This window comes from Oryctolagus cuniculus, chromosome X, assembly GCF_964237555.1.
Source record: "Oryctolagus cuniculus chromosome X, mOryCun1.1, whole genome shotgun sequence".
Lineage (NCBI taxonomy): Eukaryota > Metazoa > Chordata > Mammalia > Lagomorpha > Leporidae > Oryctolagus > Oryctolagus cuniculus.
In genome coordinates, this window is record NC_091453.1 from 82,579,216 (window position 1) to 82,598,612 (window position 19,397).

Sequence of the window (19,397 nt, forward strand, 5' to 3'; positions counted from 1 at the left end):
TTAGCTTAACAACTAAAACCATTTTCTCAAGGCAGTAAAGATTAATAATTTTATTATCTGGCCATCAGTTCTCCTCTGAACTACTCTTACTCTAGTATAAACCCTTAAGAGGAAAAACAAAACCCCAAATATTAGATAGGATCTAGAGCCATTTGCCAAATACCAAGATTTTGAGGTAAGCGGGAAACCACAACTCATAAATGGCAATAGTTCAAGTAATCCTAATTATTCCTTTGGGGACAATAACCCACCCATCTTCTGACAGCTCAGAGGCATCCAAGGGTTGGGCTATTCCAGTACCATACCAGGTGAAGTGAACAATTGGTAAACACAAAGGACATGCTGAAATCTATTGAATTAGGACATTTCATTTTAAAGGCATACAAACCCTTGCTCAGAGGAGATAAATTGCCCCATTTTTAGCCCACGAGTGTAAAGGGGTACATCAGGGACCTTGGCAATAATTTCCAGCTCTCAGAGCATTTTTCTTTTCCAGATGTGTTTGCCATCTCTCAAATGGTAAGTAACAACTGTCACCACTCTTTCTTCTTCCCCCATTGCTCTACCACCCCTAAAGGATTTTAAGGTTACTACGGTGCTCTTCAGACAACAGACAACAGATACTCTTAAGCCACACAAAGGACCATTCTGTTTTCTCTCCTCTCCTAATTCACAGACCCTATCATTGGTCTAAAGAAAACACCAAATCCTCTTGACTGGATTTGGATGTTGGCAGAAAAGAGACAGAAGATGAAGCAAACCTAGGCAGAGAGGGGAAGAGCTACACCTATACTTGTTTGCCAGTATTCCCTATGCAGAGAGTGACATCACTGTTTATTTCTGTTAGAATAACTCCTCATGGGAGAGCCTCAAACTTTTCTTCTTTACAGAAAGCCAAATTAGATAGAAGCTCCTCCTTACTCAACACAACATTCAGCCTCTGGAAAATTCTGGAACCAATCTACATGACATTAGAGGTCTGTGAAGATGCAGCGGTAGCATTTTTCCAAGTATCTTCAGACAAGCTCCAAAGTTAGTTCATCACTGCCTGCTGCTATGGCTACTGCCAGCAGAGATGACCCTAAATGGCTATTCATTTCACAGTGAATTTAGGGGGATTTGATGTTGGAAAATGCTTTCGACACAGTTCTAGTTTGAAATGAATTTAAAAGCATGTTTGCTTAAATAATTGAAGGTGAAACATGTATTACATGTGTTCCATGTACAGTTAGGGATTTCTGCTCCCAGCCTTTCGTGGTGTCAAATGTGCATTTCTTCCTAGCACTTGACTTAGGATCCCCAAATTGAATTATCAGAAGACATCAAGATGAGGGCCAAAATATTATTTTCTATGCTGTGGTTAGGGTGTAAATTAGTAGAAACCTTTTATAAAGCAATTTGGCAGTATCTAGAAACAGATTAACAAAACAAATCAAATCCTAGGAATTTATCTTAAGGAAATAAAGAGCTAAATGCATACAATATAGTACAAGTATGTTGAATTGTAGCATTATTTGTGAGCTCATGAAGGAATTGATGGACAATTATGATTTTTTAAATATCATAAGCATTTCTGTATGACTAAAGACACCCAAATCAAAGTTAAAAAAACAAACAATAAACTGCTTAATATATTTGCAAAGTAGATAACAATTAATTATTATCCAAAGTATATAAAAAGATTCAATTTATCAAAACGGTAAAGAACAACTTGATAAAAAATAGGCTAGGATACAAAACAGCAACACAGAAGAAGAAATACAGATGGCCAATAAACATATGAAAAGACGTTCAACCTCACTAGTACTGAAAAAAATGCAAAGTGAGAGGAGATTTTTTTCACATTTCACATTGTCAAAGATTAAAAAGATCAATAATATCTGAAATTGGCAAGGAAGGGCGTGGAGAAACAGCCATTGTTGGTGGAAATGTAAATCTCTGTAGCCTTCCTGAAGGGCAATTTGGCAGGCTCTATTAAAATCAGACATGTGCAAACCAAACTGTGTGAACTGACAATTGTTCTACTGTGAATACAACAGAACTGACTGCAATTGTGTGCAGAGAAGCATGTACATGGAGGTGTGCACTATTGATAATATAAAAAAGATAGAAATAATGTGAAAATTCATCAATAAAATTTGGTTTAAAATGTAAGGCACAATCATAGAAGGAAATACTACTCAATTATTAAAAAGAATGAAATAGCTTGATGTACACTGTCAGGCAAAAGCCTCCAGACACATAGTTCAATACAAAGCATGTTGTATGTGGAGCTTGGTCACATCTTTGCTAACTAATGCAATTAGTACATATATGAATATTGATAAACAAAAAATGCTCAAAGTGATACCCACCAAACTGTGAACATGGTAGGGTATCTGTGTTGGAGGGGCCATGAACATTCTACTTATTTCTATTTTTATAAGCACAAATGAGCATGTACTCTTTCGATAATAAAAATGCTTTTGTAAAACAAAAGTAAGGCATGCTGTGCCACTCCTCCACAATGTCCAGCTCCAACTTCCAGCCTCTAAAGATGTCCTTTCCAAGGATAAAGTGCCCTGGCATCTAAAACAACTTCTAATAACCAAAGGCATGAGCTTTTGCTATTTAGAGGTTTAACTAGGGTAAGAAACTCTGGAGATGGGGCCGGCCCTGTGGCGCAGTGGGTTAAAGCCCTGGTCTGAAGTGCTGGCATCCCATATAGGTGCCAGTTCTAGTCCCAGCTGCTCCACTTCCAATCCAGTTCTCTGCTATGGCCTGGGAAAGCAGTAAAGATATCCCAAGTCTTTGGGCCCCTGCACCTGCGTGGGAGACCCAGAGGAGGCTCCTGGCTCCTGGCTTCAGATAGGCACAGCTCTGGCAGTGTTGGTCATTTGGGGAGTGAACCAGCAGATGGAAGACCTCTCTCTGTCTCTACCTCTCTCTGTAACTCTGTCTTTCAAATAAATAAAATAAAATCTTTTAAAAAATGAAAAGAAAAGTGATAGTTGTAGTGTGTTACCTGTTGTGGAAGAAGTGGTGAACACACTGAATTAAAAAAAAAAAAAAAAAAAAGAAACTCTGGAGAGAAGCAGGGGACTGTCCCATTCTTCTGAAAGAGTTTTCATTTCATTCAAATATGACATGATTGAAACTCTTTTCTGGACCTGCCTCCTCTCCCATCCTCCCAAATCCGCTACCATGCCTCTCCTCTTCTCTCCATCACTCTCCTTTTTTTTTTTTTTAAAGATCGATTGAATGATTGACTGATTTGAGAGGTGGAGTTACAGAGAGAAGGAGAGGCAGAGAGAGAGAGGTCTTCCATCCACTGGTTCACTCCCCAAATGGCCCCAGTGGCCAGAACTGGACTGATCCGAACCCAGGAGCTTCTTCCTCTCTCCGACATGGGTGCAGGGACCCAAGGACTTGGGCCATCTTCCTGCTTTCCCAGGCCATAGCAGAAAGCTGAACCGGAAGTGAAGCAGCCGGGACTCAAACCAGTGCCCATATTGTATGCCAGCGCTGCAGGCAGAAGTTCAACCTACTATGCCACAGCACCGGTCCCCTCCCCCCATCACTCTCTTTCATAAGGTTAGGGGGAGGGGATATGATTAACTCATTTCAATTCCTTTTCTGTTTTTGCCTCAAGTTCAGATTCAATACCATTTTTTTCACCCTAACTCTCCCTCCCCTAGTCTATTTAACACACATTCATCAGGGTATTCTTATTACTCCCAAGCTAAGGTAGACAATTCCATTTCTGGGAATCTTTAGTATGTAGGGAGCATATATAAGTGCACCTACTCTAAGCTGTGTACCATAACCAACAGCAAATACAACAGGAGGTCTGGATCTAGATAGCCTTGAAATTATATGCACATGTTAGTGGGTGTAGGATCTTCTCTGCAGAGTGCATCAGTAGCTTTCACTATTCTTTCAAGGGGGTCCTTGACCCACAAGAAGGTTAAAAACCACCAAGATAGGGGACTTGGGATGACTGGATCACTCAGTGAGATTCTAAGTTGAAATGCTCAGTTCTCAGATTTACAACTCACTACCTGAGTCAGACAGCTACACTCTTAGAGGACTGGAGATGGAGAAAGAAGCATGGCTATTTAGGGCTCCACACTGCTTGGGCCTAGACCTCCAACCCACACTTTCCTGAACAACACAAGAAGGTGGCTAAGGTCTAGGAGATCATTGGGAGGAGGTAGCAGATCCAAAATGTAGCCATTTTAGCCATTAGGATGATTTCTGTCATGTGGTAGCTGTGTGACCTTGGACTACTCACTCCACTCTCTGGTCCCCAATTCCTCATCCAAACAGAAGGGTTGCACCACACAAAGTTGAAAAGACATTTGTAACTACCATTCTATGAATCTCCTCTACAGCAGGCTTTTCAGACAGATAATAACTTCCCACCTGCCAGCATCACACAGTCTTAAAGTCACATCGTTCTTCTTGTGGCTAAAAGAAATCTTTCTGCAACTGAAGCTGGCTCCTTTGATGCTGAGAAGAGCCAATCCATAGACAGAACACTACAGAACCAGTAACTCAAATGCCTCCACATCAGTCAACATCCCAAACCAGTTTGTAACAAGTATTAGCCATTAATTATCAAGAGCTCTATATTCAAGGCTGCTTGTAAAGAAAGGAGTTCAGGGGGATTAATAGGCATCAGGGGAATCAGGAAGGGTCAATAGTCACATGTGTGCTATTTCCTTTGCCTTTAAGGCTCAGCTTCCCATTGACAAAATGGACCCCTGCAACTAGCGTTCAAGAAAGCTTTCCTGTGAAAAGGATTCCAGCCCAGATTGGGTGTTAGGACCACTGGAAGATAGCTTCCAAGATGGCCCTTTAGGACCGCCTCAAAAGATAATAAAAGCAACTTTCCTACTCAACTTAATTCCCACCCCCAGGGTTTTCTGGTCAGCAGGGTGTGTTCAGATTGATGGGCTTTCTCTGAAGGCTATGCTGATGATACCTCTGGACCAGGAAATTAAAGGCCACATTGAAATTTTCAGGAAGTGAAAGGAAATAAGCCCAGAGAACTGAGTCACCCAAGGTTGAATGAGGATAGGTCTTTGCAGTCAAAGCAGAGCAGAGAACTGAGGCAGTCTGCCCAATAACTCAGCAGAAAAAAAAAAAAAAAAAAAAAAAAAAAAAAAAAAAAAAAAAAAAAAAAAAAAAAAAACAGGATTTGGGCCTGAATTATCAAGATAATTGCTTTAATTCTCCACTTCCCTTCCATAATAACCTTCGGTTTATATAGAGCCTTTCTTCTAAGGAACTCAAAATACTTGCAGAGATATTATCTTAGTTGTCATCACACCATCACAGTCAGTGAGAGCAGTGATGATTATCAGCCTCACTTTAGGTGGTGGAGGGAAGAAAAGCCTAGAGGGATAGAGCAAGTCATCCAAGTTCATCTTTCATCCATGTTTACCCAGAAAGATACCAACGGCCTCCAAACTCAGTGGAGAATGCTCTTGCCCAGTGATGCCCTAAGAATGTGCCTCTCCACACCAGTCCAGCCAAGTGCTTGTTGGAACACTAGGTTCTGTGAGCAAGCACATCTGAGAAATACTGCATATTTTATTCTCCTGGAGAGTCACGGTATATGCTAGCCTAGTAAAGGCTTTTAGAAACCCTGCAGTAAACAAACCTGTTTTCTGTTTAACCAAGAATTTCCCATACTTAAGTTGATCACAAAACTCCCTTTCTCTGGGCCAGTGTTGTGGTGTAGCAGGTAAAGCCATTGCCTGCAATGTCAGCACCCCATATGAACACCAGTTCGAGTCCTGGGTGCTCTGCTTCTGTTCCAGCTCCCTGATACCTACATGGGAGACCTGGAGGAAGCTCCTAGCTCCTGGCTTTGGCTTGGCTCAGCCCTGAGCGTTGCAGCCATTTGGGGAATGAACCAGCAGATGGAAGATCCCTCTCTCTCTCTCTCTGTCTCTCTCCCTCCCTCCCTCCCTCTCCATCTTTTCTCCCTTTTCTCTCCCTCTCTATCTCTTTCAAATAAATAAACCTTTAAAAAAAACTCCCTTTCTCTCCTCCCTTCCTCACCCCACCTATCTCTCTGAGCTCCCAACATTCTATGAAACTAGTCTTCTTTGGAAGCCACACTAGGAAGCACTTGATCTAGCCACTAAAATTATCAGAGTATCAGCACAGCAGACAGCTCAATTCCATTCCTGCCCAAGTTGCATGGGATGTTTCCTAGAGATATTGCCTGACACCTTCTGGTCTCATCAGCCAGAGGGCACAGTACTTTGAATGCACCCAAAAGACCCTAGTTCATCATCTCCTCTGCAGCACAGAATTGACCAGACTAGGAAGAAAGTCGATTCCAGCTCACCTACTTCTGCTGGCATTCCTTTCAAATAGAACCCAGGGCTATTTTTGGTCTTCATTTAGGAAGGGAGGTGCTCAGAATGCTGATCCAAATCCTCACAGCCAACACTCTTCACTAGCATAATTTTGTGACCAGGCACTTCTGGTTGAAAACGTCAGTGTCTTGGTCTCACTCCTGGTGCAATTCATCAGCCAATCAATCAGCACCAACAGGAGATTCAGAATGTGCCCCTTCTGCAGCTTAATTGCATGAATGTTAAAGTAGTCATTATATATCCATTCCCAAACTAACGTATAGCACCAAAATCTTGTGCTATTGGTAATTACCAGTGACACCATGAAAAGTATCTAAAATTTAATAGTCCCTGAAGATTCTGTCCTAGTTTGTATTTTATACACAATGCAAATGATAAAAGATTATTGTCAATGGATTTAATATGTATTACTACCATTTTTATATGTCTTTAGTATTTAATAAACCAGTATCATAAGGGAAAATGCTTGCATTGGAATTGGCAAGTTGTACAAAAAGTAAATGTAATGCAGTTATACCACTGACTATGTGAAAATTTCTTTGTAAATGGATTTTTGGTTAAAAAATCACCATAAAGCTCAGAGAGACACTGTTATTCAACATTATCTGATTAGGAATCCTTTTGTAAAAAAACGAATTCTGCAATATGAATACTATCCATTTAGTTCATTTGCCTTGTAAATCCATATTTACATAAATCAGATTTGCTTAAAGCAAAAAGCACTAATATTAATAAATGACCTAGACGTTTCTTAAGATATGGATGTTTTGTGATCCATATCAATCTGCAATACTGGTTGCTTTGGGGTTCGCCCTTAATCATCATCTTAGTCCAGAGAGACTCATTGTGAGTTTGTGAGAATTTGACAGTAATACTTCAGACTCCCTGCAGTCTTACTTAACTATGACCTCTCTGCCTGCATAATGCTTTTGGTTCAACTTAGGATACTATTCTCCACTTAGCCACCTGGTGGATTAATTCTTCCAGACTATTCAAATGTCACCTTCCCTGTGAAGCCTTCCTGGATAGTAACCCCCATCCCCTACCAGGCACCCATCCTCCATGCTGTCACAGTATCCTGCCCATCCCTTGTCATACTCTACTCTAATTGTCTGTTTACATGCTCTATTTTGCCTACCAGACTGTGCACTCCCTGAGAGCTGAGATGATGTTTTATTCATTTCTTGAGTTCCAATACCTAACATTACCACTGACACATAGCAGGTGTGCAATGAATACTGGTGGTTTCACTGCTCACTCCCCTAACTGTACATTTCTGGGTCCCGAAAGACAATGCTTTACTAAAATCACAAATAAAAATGTCAAAGAGAAAGTTTAGAGATTTTGTTCATTTTTATTGACCTCTTTTATCTTTGATCACAAACAAAATGACCATATCAGTTCACACCTTAGGGTTCAAGAGGAAAAAAAAAAAAAACTAACCTCCAAACCAAATTCTCAACTAATACATAGATTCATTCCATCTGTTCCTTTTTCTCCAAACATACAGCGACATCCCAGCACACCACTAACTTCACCGCAGTAAGGCAGACATAAGGATTCACTAATTAAAGGGAGGTGGGGAAGGCACTGCAGGGGTCACGGTAAGAGCTTTAGATCCTCATTGGCTGAGAGAGGGAAGCCTGGTAAGAAAGTTGGGCATCTTTGGGGGAACAATAAAGATGTCCAGCAGGGCTTGGTCAATCTGGCTGAAAATTCCACATCCACAAAGTCTTAAGCAACTGCTGCAGTTGAGGGTATTTCTACCACTTTGAAACCATCATTATCCTTCCAAAATGGGCAGAACAGGTTGGACCTGATCCGCCTGCATGTTGCTACAGTCTGGCTTGGCATGGGATGAGACCCAAGGACATCTAATGCCAAGAGTAGCCCAGCCCCACGGCAAGACACACACGCACGCGCGCACACAAACACACACACACACACACACCCCATTCCAACTCACACTCACTGGATCCCACACAAACCCGCACCATCTCCTCAGCACACACCATTGAATTCCTGTGTGCCCAGTCACACACACAGGGAGTGCCCCCTCACATTCTGTCACTTCCCCAGTCTGCCTGGCCCACACCCCACCCCGCCGGCAGACTGCAGCCTAGCCTGGAGCTGGAAGCTGGGGCGGACGGGTTTTTGTTGTATGTAACAAAGCCCCAGGCATCCAGGTGCCCCGCAGGATCGACTCCATCCTTCTCTCCCCACCCCCATCCCTGAGCTTCCAGAACAAGAGAAAGCTCAGCCCTGGGAAGTGAATGCGGAGAATGGGGGCGCAAAGAAAAAGAGCTTTAGAGGTGGGCGGGGGTAGAAGTCCAGGCAGCTTCATGGCTCTCTCGCCATGAACCAAGAAGGACCGCGGACTGGCAGAGACTGAGCTGCCTTCCCACCTTTCGCCCCTCATCTATTCATAGAGCCAGACTGAAAACAGAAATAATCTACCCTCCCGGCCGCCCTGTGCCCTCCCGGCGTCTCTAGAAATCCCGGGTGCTCCAGCAGCAGGCAACAAAGCGCCCCCCGCCACAGACCTGTTCCAGCCTCTTCGTGGCCGAGCGAAGGGGAGCCTCTGCTGAGGGTTCTGCCCTTCGCTGCTGGGCAGGAGGAGCTGAGGATAGGAGGAGGAGCAGGAACTGGGGGAGGAAGGAGGACGAGAGGGGATAGGAGATCACAGCGGCGGCGGCGGCGGCGGCGGTGCTAGGAGGAGGAGGAGGAAGGGGAGAAGGAGGGGGCTGCTTCTGTGGCAGCTGCTGAGGATGCTCCGGCGAGAGGCAGGGCTGAGTGTGCGGGGTGTGGGCTCACGTGCGCCCCATAGCCCAGGGATGCGCGCGCGTCTGGGTGTGTGAGAGCATCTGGGTGTATTTTGACTGTGATTATTTCAATTCCGACCTAGTCTGGAACTTGTGGTTCCTGCAGCCAGGCGGAAGTGAAACCTTCCAGTCTCTCAAGCCTGATGGTGCGGGCAGGGGGCTGGCGGGGTTGGGGGTGGGGGAGCGAGGGCGGGGAGAAGATGCCCGCAATTCTTCCTTCAGTATTCTTTCTGGGCACTGGTAGCATATATCCGCACATATTTCTAGAAACCCCATAGCCAAGGAGAAAAGAAAGAGACCAAGGACAGTCACCACCATGCCCATCACATTGTATTGAGTGTTCACACTGTGCTGGACACTGGAGGGCTCAGAAAATCATTTCTGTTCTGAGGTTGACTTTTCATTAGTTAGGGCCTCCTACTTCACACAGGATCTGCATTCTACCCTTTCTCTCCTCTCATTCTATTATAACGTTTCTATGTTTGCAACCAAGGTGGCATAGTAATAATTCTTTAATTTTTAGTCTGCTTACTTAGTCAACATCATCCAAGTCCCCAAATGTTAAGGGATCACCTAATCCTCATGGTCACTTTAATCCCCACAAGTGGTACTCAGTTTACATGTGAACCAAGACTGATTTCTTGGAGATCAGAGGGTTGAAGACCGTCATGGATCCAGCTGAAACCCAGTTTGGACCTGTATCCTAGAGCTAAGATAAGAAACCTATTGTGAGATGCACACCTTTCTCCAATGATGGGATCCTTGGTGAACATCTGGTTTGGAGACATGAAGAAAGTCTTTTTTAACAGTTATTTTATTTTGAAAGAGTTACAGAGAGAGAGTGGGACAGACACACACACACACACACACACACACACACAGATCTTCCATCCACTGGTTTACTCCCCAGATGGCCATAACTGCCAGTGCTAGGCCAGGTTGAAGCCAGGAGCCAGGAGCATCATCCAGGTGGTTGGCAGGGAACCCAAACACTTTGGGCTATCTTCTGCTGCTTTTCCCAGGCAATTGGCAGGGAGCTGGATTGGAAATAGAGCAGCCAGGGCTTGAACCAGGGCCCATATGGGATGCCAGCATGGCAGATGGCAGCTTTACCAACTGTGCCACAACACTGGCCCCAAAAGTCTCTATTACTGTTTAACTTAGGAGCATTTTTGCTACAAGCTTAATGGCTTATGCTCATACAGCACTTGAGATTCACAAAGCACTTCCTAAAAATAAGTTCTCAACTATAGCATCTCTGTGAATTAGAAAGGAAAGATTTATTATTCCCAATCTGCAGATTAACAAATAAGGTTTAGCATAGCTAAATTAATTTGCCTAATATTACATGTTAATAAGTGGCAGGCCCAGAACTGGGACCCAGGTCTTTGCATTTCCAAAGTTTCTTTTGATCAAATTCATCTATTCATCTCCATATTGGCAATAAAAGGTTTAGTGAAGAAGTTGTTAAGTAAAATAAGATTTTTGAAAAAAATATTTGCAGTTTATTAATACATTTAGATGCAGACCACAAGTTAGTGGAGAACAAATAGTTAAAGACTTTTAGGCCTCAGTCCCTAATCAGCAGATGTAATTATTCCTTTGATTCTGTTACCAGCTACTCTAAGAATAATTTGAAATGAAGGTGCAGAAAGGATGATAGAAAGAGGATCTATTTGATTTTCCTGGGGCGATAAGCTTATAAATGATTCTCCCATGAGCAAGATCTGCCTCCTGCAAGTCATGAGAATGAATCATTGTTTGCTACTAAGCAAGGAAATCTGTATCTTACCAGCCAGGTCAATCCTGCAAGTGTGGCTATCAAGTAAAAGAGGCAGGATAGTGCAGTGGGCAAAAGCTCAGTTCCGTATCCACTACAGTCCAAGCAAAAGCCCTTGGCAAATAACCCAGTATCAATGATCCCCCTGTAAAATGAGTGTAGAGGGGTGAGAATCAAAAGGAGTGATATGAGTGCTTGAGACATAGCAAGGCTCAATAAATGATGCCTGTTATAATTAGAGAAAAGCAACAACTTTATTTATATATTTCTTCATTAAATGCAGGTATCCTTTTATAAATAGTAGTGCCTCAACTTAGAGGGAATGAAGAGAGAGTGCTTTACACCAGGATAGGTGAGTTCAAGTGCTAGAAATAAGAAATAGGCATGAATAAACAAATGGAGACAAGGGACTCTCTGAGGACAAACACCAAAGTTAGAAGACAACAGGGCCAGAAGAGGATGATGAGAAGAGAATCCTTAGGGGTGAGGAGTGGACTATGATACAGATTCTTTCTTGCAACTCATGGTTACTGTGATTGATTGGGAAGATATGCCTGTTAATAGCTTTGTAGCATTGTACATCGTTTACTCAAAGGAGTGTTTGACTCTTCTAAAAAAAAAAATCCTGTTTATCAAAAAGACCTAATAAAGAACTCCATTCAGAATATATCAAAAGTACCTGAATCTGATACTCAGCCAGGGACTCCCTGTTCCAATCTGGTACCAAATAGAAACTATTCTTGTTTGAGTCTTGCCAAGCACAGAGAGGTTGAGTCATAACAATTCTCAGTGCCAAGCTGCAGAAAAATTGTGAAGGAGGTGAAATCTGTCTCTGATACCCTTCCAATCTCTCTGTTACTGCACCCTTTCCTTCCCACTCCCAACCACTGGTTGTCAAAACTCCTGCCTTTCTAAACCAAGAAAAAAGTGACCTGAGTAATTTGTGCACAATGGAAGCATTTTAGATTCTTCTCTTCTCAAAAGGAAGAGCAGTTGGAGGAGAAAATGCTAAAACCAGCAAAATGGATCACTCATGGCAGTAGTTCAGGCACTGTAGGTGCTAGAAATACTTTAAGTGCCCTCAAACCACACTTGACACAAGACTCTCCATGAATATCCAGACTTTGGAAATTCTACTTCATGACATAACAGAAACCCAGAACAATAAAAATGTGACTTATTATCTCCAATCAAACTCATTTATTTTAGAGGTGATTAAACTAAGGCTCAGAAAGTTTAGGTGACTTTCCCTAGAGCGCACAGCTCCCAAGACAAAAAGCCATGACTTGAATTGCAAGCACAGAGTTGTTTCCACTACACTCTGGTACTCCATCAGTCAAGAATACCAGGAACAATTGCGTAGAAGCTGATACTTTAAACTTTTTTTCCCCAGGGCCACAGAGATGGCAAGAACTTACAAACAGAGACAAGAAAAAAATGTTTGGTCCTCTTTTTGGCTTCCTTTCACTTTCTCCTCATTTGTTTCTTACTAGCTTCATCCAGATTCCATTTGAAACAAGATCAACATATAGAATGATCTATGTGGTACCAGGCACCTAAAACCGGAAATTATGTTATAGGTATGACATTAGATTGTGGACAGAGTCCAGTTCAGTCTTTGAATCTTGCATTTTTTAAATAAATCTCCATTTTTTAAATAAGTACGAGTATATTATATGAAGCTTCTACTCAAAATAGAGTATCAGAAAAGAATCTAACTAGTGAAAGTTTCTAGTTTTTAGGGTTCTGTTAATTACAGCTTTATTGTAATCTCAAGACACAGAAAGGATTTTAAATAACCTAATCTTCAAAATACAGAACATAAAATCCAAACAAATTTAAATTTGCTTTCTTTGTTTTATCACCATATTTTCCATCTAACCTATTAACTGTTATTTGGGATTAAAACATTTATGTAAGATTTATTAACAAATCTCTCTACTTCTTTATATGCTTGAAATTCCTCCATAACACAAATGTGGAAAAAAAGCACATTCTCTATGCACCAAGAACTGGAAGGAACTCAACATTAGATTGATCCTGGATTTTAAGTACTGCTCTATGTAAATTACTACAACTTTTCTGGAAGGCTAGATGCCAAAGTATAACATTTTAAAAATAAGGTGTAGATTCTAGTTAAAATTACTATTAACAAAATACAAAGTATAACAAATGATGCCAAGGATGCAGAGAAAAGGGAACTTTTATATACTGTTGGTGGGTATGTAAATTAGCAAACCAGTATGGAAAACAGTATGGAAGTTCCTCAGAAAACTAAAGATAGAACAACAATATGATCCAGCCATTGCACTATTGCATATAAACCCAAAGGAAAGAAAATCAGTGTGCAAAATAGAATATTATTCAGCTATGAAAAGAATTAAATCCTGTCATCTGTAGCAAGGTGGATGGAACTGAAGGACATTATGTTAAGTGAAATGAACCAGACACAGGAAGATAACTATCACATGATCTCACTCATATGTGGAAGCTAAATAAGTTGATCTCATATAAGCGGAGAGTATAATAGTAGTTATTAGAGACTGGGAATGGTGGAGAAAGGGGAACAGAGAGAGGTTGGTGCTGTGATGTAGTGGGTAAAGCTGCCACCTGCAGTGTTGACATCTCATATGGCCTCCGGTTCGAGACCCGGCTGCTCTACTTCCCATCCAGCTCTCTGCCGTGGCCTGGGAAAGCAGTAGAGGATGGCCCAAGACCTTGGGTCCTTGCACCCATGTGGGAGACCTGGAAGAAGCTCCTGGCTTCTGGCTTCGGATCGGCGCAGCTCCAGCTGTTGTAGTTATCTGGGGAGTGAACCAGCGGATGGAAGACCTCTCTTCTCTCTCTGCCCCCCCCTCTCTCTCTCTCCGTGTGTGTGTATGTGTGTATGTGTGTGACTCTGACTTTCAAATAAATAAATAAATCTTTAAAAAAAAGAAAGGGGAACAGAGAGAGCTTGGTGACTGAGAACAAAAATATAGTCAGGTGGCTGGCGCCGCGGCTCACTAGGCTAATCCTCCACCTAGCGGCGCCGGCACACCGGGTTCTAGTCCCGGTCAGGGCGCTGGATTCTGTCCCGGTTGCCCCTCTTCCAGGCCAGCTCTCTGCTGTGGCCAGGGAGTGCAGTGGAGGATGGCCCAGGTGCTTGGGCCCTGCACCCCATGGGAGACCAGGAAAAGCACCTGGCTCCTGGCTCCTGCCATCGGATCAGTGCGGTGCACCGGCCGCAGCGCGCCGGCCGCGGCGGCCATTGGAGGGTGAACCAACGGCAAAGGAAGACCTTTCTCTCTCTCTCTCTCTCTCTCTCTCTCTCTCACTGTCCACTCTGCCTGTAAAAAAATATATATATAGTCAGGCAAGAGGAAAAAGTTTGTGGTTTATAGCATAGTAAATTAGCTGAAGTTAACAGTAATTTATTGTAGATTTCAAAATAGATAGAAGACAGGATTTTCAAATATTCCCAACTTAAAGAAATGATAAATATTTAAGATGATGGATATGCCATTTACCCTGCTTTGATCATTACACATTGTATACATCTATCAAAATAATATATTCCAGGGCCAGTGTTGTGGTACACAGCAGGTTAAGCCTTGCCTTGAAACAATGCATCCCACATCAGAGTGACAGTTCAAGTCCCAGATGCTCTGCTGCTGATCCAGCTCCAAGATGATGCACCTAGGAAACTAGAATAAGATGGCCCAGGTACTTGGGCCCATGTCATCCATGTAGGCGACCAGCAAAGAGTTTCTGGCTCCTGGCTTCAGCCTGGCCCAAACCTAGTTGTCGAGGCCATTTGGGGAATGAACTAGAAGATGAAAGATTCTTCTCTCTCTCTCTCTCTCTCTCTCTCCACTCTTTCAAATAATTTTTTTAAAACTACACTGTACCTCATAAATATAGGCAATTATAATATGTCAAGAAAAATATCTTCTTTCTAAAAAAATATTAGGTATGAAAAAGTAAGTTTCCCCAAGTATTCTCCTGATTTCATAATTGGTAAAATAGGAGGCCTGCTTTATTTCTTTATTAAATTAGTTATTTTAAAAATACTCATTTATTTGAAAAATACTCTCTCTCTCCCTCAAACATATACATACACAGAGGAAGAGACAGACAGACAGACACACACACACATTAAGAGAGAGAGAGAAAGAGAGAGAGAAATCCCATGTGCTAGTTCACTCTCCAAATACACACAATAGCCATAGCTGGACCAGGCCAAAGCCAAGATCTGGAAACTCAATCCAGATCTCCCACATAGGTGGGAGAGCCATACCTGCTGCCTCTCAGGACGTACAATAGCAAGAAGCTGAGACTGGGAGTGGAGCCAGGACTCAAACCCAGGCACTCCAATATAAGATGTGGGCATCCCAAGCGGCATCTTAACTGCTGCATTCTTGGATGATTTATTTTTATGGATAAGTCCTTTGATTACTTCAAGACTCAATTAATCGGCCGGCGCTGCGGCTCACTAGGCTAATCCTCCGCCTTGCGGCGCCGGCACACCGGGTTCTAGTCCCGGTCGGGGTGCCGGATTCTGTCCCGGTTGCCCCTCTTCCAGGCCAGCTCTCTGCTATGGCCAGGGAGTGCAGTGTAGGATGGCCCAAGTGCTTGGGCCCTGCACCCCATGGGAGACCAGGATAAGTACCTGGCTCCTGCCAACGGATCAGATCAGCGTGGTGCGCCGGCTGCAGCACACCTGCCGCAGCAGCCATTGGAGGGTAAACCAACGGCAAAAGGAAGACCTTTCTCTCTGTCTCTCTCTCTCACTGTCCACTCTGCCTATCAAAAAAAAGACTCAATTAATTAATCTATAAAATAGGATAATAATTCTTACACACATATCTCTGAGTGGACCTGTAAAATTGGCAGGGTAGAATGCTGTATAACCAATGGATTTTATGTTTTTTAAAAAAGTAGATTTTTTTCTCCCTGAGAATATTTTATGTTTTTATTTTTTAAAAAATATTTATTTATTTATCTGAAAGGCAGATTCACAGAGAGAGAAGTCTTCCATCCACTGGTTGACTCCCCAAATGGCTGCAAAGGCCAGTGCTCAGCCATTCTAAAGCCAGGATCCAGGAGCTTCTTCCAGGTCTCCCATATGGATGCAGGGGCCCAAGTACTTGGGCTATCATCTGCTGATTTCCCAGGCATATTAGCAGGGAGCTTGATGGGAATTGGAGCAGCCAGGACTGAAACCAGTGCCCATATGGGATGCTGGCGCTGCAGGTAGTGGCTTAACCCACTGTTCCACAGCACTGGTCTTGGTTTTTACATTTCTATAAAATGCTTGATATATAGTGAATATGGGTGGTGTGAAAGTTAAATTATGCAAAACACTTAATTTTAAAATTCTTAAAGTATGCATGTTAAAACAGCAAGAATTATCAACAAAGACATAAATGCATGAGGGTTTTCCAAAAGTTCATCGAAAATGTTTATTGTAAAAGCCTACACATGAATTCCAAAATTTTTGCACTCAAATAAATTTATATTTTCATTCTGTTTCTCCACAACTTTTTAAAGTTTTCTCATATAACCTCAAAAACAGCAGGGGCCGGCGCTGTGGCTTAGCGGGTAAAGCCATCGCCTGCACTGCCAGCATCCCATATGGGCACCAGTTCAAGTCCTGGCTGCTCCACTTCTGATCCAGCGCTCTGCTGTGGCTTGGGAAAGCAGTGGAAGATGGACCAAGTCCTTGGGCCCTGCATCAGCATAGGAGACCCAGAAGAAGCTCCTGGCTCCTGGCTTCAGATTGGCACAGCTCCGGCCACTGTGGCCAATTGGGGATTGAACCAGTGGATGGAAGTCCTCTCTCTCTCTCTCTCTCTCTCTCTCTCTCTCTGCCTCTCCTTCCCTCTCTGTGTAACTCTTTCAAATAAATAAACAAATCTTTACCAAAAAAAGAAGATAAAAATAGAATGAAAAAATAAAAAGAAGACTTAATTCAAAAAACTCCAGAAAATAAGTGGCAAATGAAACAGAAAAAGACACACACACACAATATAGGAGAATGTAGGAATAAAATTCAATATAGTTATTGCTATAATCATAGAAATTTATAATCATAAAATCATTAAAGTCTTCAATTGTCAAGGATTGTTAGAATGAATTTTAAAAGAATCCAGTTATATAGTGTTTATAAGAGGAATACCTTCACTTATATTTCGATGCAAAGAAACAGAAAGCCGCAATTTCATGGGATGAAGAAGAGACATTATTGAGCAAAAACTAACCTAAAGACTATAGAAGTAACTATTTAAATATCACGGAAGACAAATAAGCATTAAGGGAGGTAAAAAGAAACTTCATAGCAGAAAAAATTAAATTCACCAAAAAGATACGACACCCTTTCATGATGAAAATTCTAAGCAAACTGTGTATAGACGGAACATTCCTCAATACAATCAAAGCAATTTATGAAAAACCCATGGCCAGCATCCTATTGAATGGGAAAAAGCTGTAAGCATTTCCACTGAGATCTGGTACCAGACAGGGATGCCCACTCTCACCACTGCTATTCAATATTGTTCTGGAAGTTTTAGCCAGAGCTATTAGGCAAGGAAAAGAAATTAAAAGGATACAAATTGGGAAGAAAGAACTCAAACTATCCCTCTTTGCAGACAATATGATTCTTTATTTAGGGGATCCAAAGAACTCTACTAAGAGACTATTGGAATTCATAGAAGCGTTTGGCAAAGTAGCAGGATATAAAATCAATGCACAAAAATCAACAGCCTTTGTATACACAGGCAATGCCATGGCTGAGAAAGAACTGCTAAGATCAATTCCATTCACAATTGCCACAAAAACAATCAAATACCTTGGAATAAACTTAACCAAGGATGTTAAAGATCTCTAAGATGAGAATTACAAAATCTTAAAGAAAGAAATAGAAGAGGATACCAAAAAAATGGAAAAATCTTCCATGCTCATGGATTGGAAGAATCAATATCATCAAAATGTCCATTCTCCCAAAAGCAATTTATAGATTCAATGTGATACCAATCAAAATACCAAAGACCTTCTTCTCAGATCTGGAAAAAATGATGCTGAAATTCATATGGAGACACAGGAGACCTCCAATAGCTAAAACAATCTTATACAACAAAAACAAAGCCGGAGGCATCACAATACCAGATTTCAGGACATACTACAGGGCAGTTGTAATCAAAACAGCATGGTACTGGTACAGAAACAGATGGATAGACCAATGGAACAGAATTGAAACACCAGAAATCAACCCAAACATCTACAGCCAGCTTATATTTGATCAAGGATCCAAAGCCAATCCGTGGAGTAAGGACAGTCTATTGAATAAATGGTGCTGGGAAAATTGGATTTCCACATGCGCAAACATGAAGCAAGACCCCTACGTTACACCTTACACAAAAATCCACTCAACGTGGATTAAAGACCTAAATCTATGACCCGACACCATCAAATTATTAGAGAACAATGGAGAAACCCTGCGAGATATAGGTACCGGCAAAGACTTCTTGGAAAAGACCCTGGAAGCACAGGCAGTCAAAGCCAAAATTAGCTATTGGGATTGCATCAAATTGAGAAGTTTCTGTACTTCAAAAGATACAGTCAGGAAAGTGAAGAGGTAACCAACAGAATGGGAAAAATATTTGCAAACTATGCTACAGATAAAGAATAATAACCAGAATCTACAAAGAGATCAAGAAACTCCACAACAACAAAACAAACAACCAACTTAAGAGATTGGCTAAGGACTTCAATAGATGTTATTCAAAAGAGGAAATCCAAATGGCCAACAGACACATGAAAAAATGTTCAGGATCACTAGCAATCAGGGAAATGCAGATCAAAACCACAATGAGGTTTCACCTCACCCCGGTTAGAATGGCTCACATTCAGAAATCTACCAACGACAGATGCTGGCGAGGATGTGGGGGAAAAGGGACACTAACCCACTGTTGATGGGAATACAAACTGGTAAAGCCAATATGGAAGTCACACTGGAGATTCCTCAGAAACCTGAATATAACCCACCATACAACCCAGCCATCCCACTCCTTGGAATTTACCCAAAGGAAATTAAATTGGCAAACAAAAAAGCTGTCTGCACCTTAATGTTTATTGCAGCTCAATTCACAATAGTTAAGACCTGGAATCAACCCAAATGCCCATCAACAGTAGACTGGATAAAGAAATTATGGGACATGTACTCTATAGAATACTATACAGCAGTAAAAAACAATGAAATCCGGTCATTTGCAACAAAATGGAGGAATCTGGAAAACATCATGCTGAGTGAAATGAGCCAGTTCCAAAGGGACAAATATCATATTTTCTCGCTGATCGGTGACAACTAACCGAGCACCAAAAAGGGAATCTGTTGAAGTGAAATGGACACTATGAGAAACAATGACTTGATCAGCCCTTGTC

The 19,397-nt window shown here is 41.9% G+C and overlaps 1 protein-coding gene across 7 annotated transcripts in view; it reads right to left on the reverse strand.

The window, feature by feature from the left end:
* The window catches only part of PAK3 (p21 (RAC1) activated kinase 3), a 278,987-nt gene extending 269,801 nt beyond the window's left edge, over nucleotides 1-9,186 (reverse strand). For 4 of the 7 annotated variants that reach the window (XM_051827243.2, XM_051827247.2, XM_051827248.2 and 1 more), the window contains exon 1: nucleotides 8,918-9,186. The gene's annotated coding sequence lies outside the window, so the exon portion shown is untranslated. The remainder of the gene's footprint in view (nucleotides 1-8,917) is intronic. The other 3 variants (XM_070067233.1, XM_070067234.1, XM_070067235.1) reach the window with 2 other exon arrangements.
* Between the last annotated feature and the right edge of the window lie 10,211 nt (nucleotides 9,187-19,397).